The sequence below is a fragment of the Triticum aestivum genome, chromosome 3D (assembly GCF_018294505.1).
Source record: "Triticum aestivum cultivar Chinese Spring chromosome 3D, IWGSC CS RefSeq v2.1, whole genome shotgun sequence".
In the NCBI taxonomy this organism is placed as follows: Eukaryota; Viridiplantae; Streptophyta; class Magnoliopsida; order Poales; family Poaceae; genus Triticum; species Triticum aestivum.
Window position 1 is genome coordinate 80,535,398 of NC_057802.1, and position 1,314 is coordinate 80,536,711.

Genomic DNA, 1,314 nt, shown 5'->3' on the forward strand with positions numbered 1-1,314 from the left:
AAAGGTGATTTTTTTCCACCACCTCCAAATCACCCAAATATTTTATGACACGGTGACCCACATGTGAAACATGTCTATGAAAGAAAATTTGGGAAAATATATTTTACAATGCCCCCTTGAGGTATAGACCGATATTATGATCAGTCAGTCTAGACGGCAGTATAAATTCAAAAAAATATAAAACCTTGGAAACCTAGCTTTGTTTGTGCAAGAGATCATGTGTGCCAAAATTTGGGTGATTTGGAGGTGGTCGAAAAAATCACCGCATTCCGGAGGGACCATTTGGTCACTAAAGCCATTTTTTGAACAAAGGTGGTTTTTTCCACCACCTCCAAATCACCCAATTTCTCTATGACACGGTGACCCACATGTGCCAAACATGTCCATGAAAGAAAATTTGGAAAAAAATATTTTACAATGACCCCTTAAGGTATAGACCGATGTTTTGATTAGTCAGTCTAGAGGGTAGTATAAATTCAAAAAAATTCAAAAAAATATAAAACCTTGGAAACCTAGCTTTGTTTGTGCAAGAGATCATGTGTGCCAAAATTGAGGTGATTTGGAGGTGGTCGAAAAAATCACCGCATTCCGGAGGGACCATTTGGTCTAACTTAAGCCATTTTTTAACAAAGGTGATTTTTCCACCACCTCCAAGTCACCCAATTTCTCTATGACACGGTGACCCACATGTGCCAAACATGTCCATGAAAGAAAATTTGGAAAAAAATATATTTTACAATGCCGCCTTGAGGTATAGACCGATGTTTTGATCAGTCAGTCTAGAGGGCAGTGTAAAATCTAAAAAATTCAAAAAAAACCTTTGAAACCTAGCTTTGTTTGTGCAAGAGATCATGTGTGCCAAAATTGAGGTGATTTGGAGGTGGTCGAAAAAATCACCGGATTCCGAAGGGACCGTTTACTGAAGCCATTTTTGGAACACAGGTGATTTTTTCCACCACCTCCAAATCACCCAATTTCTCGATGACACGGTGACCCACATGTGCCAAACATGTCCATGAAAGAAAATTTGGAAAAAATTATTTTACAATGCCCCTTGAGGTATAGACCAATGTTTTGATCAGTCAATCTAGAGGGCAGTATAAATTCAAAAAAATTCAAAAAAATATAACACCTTGGAAACCTAGCTTTGTTTGTGCAAGAGATCATGTGTGCTAAAATTGAGGTGATTTGGAGGTGGTCAAAAAAATCACCGCATTCCGGAGGGACCATTTGGTCTAACTTAAGCCATTTTTTGAACAAAGGTGATTTTTTCCATCACCTCTAAATCACCAAATTTCTCTATGAAACGGTGAC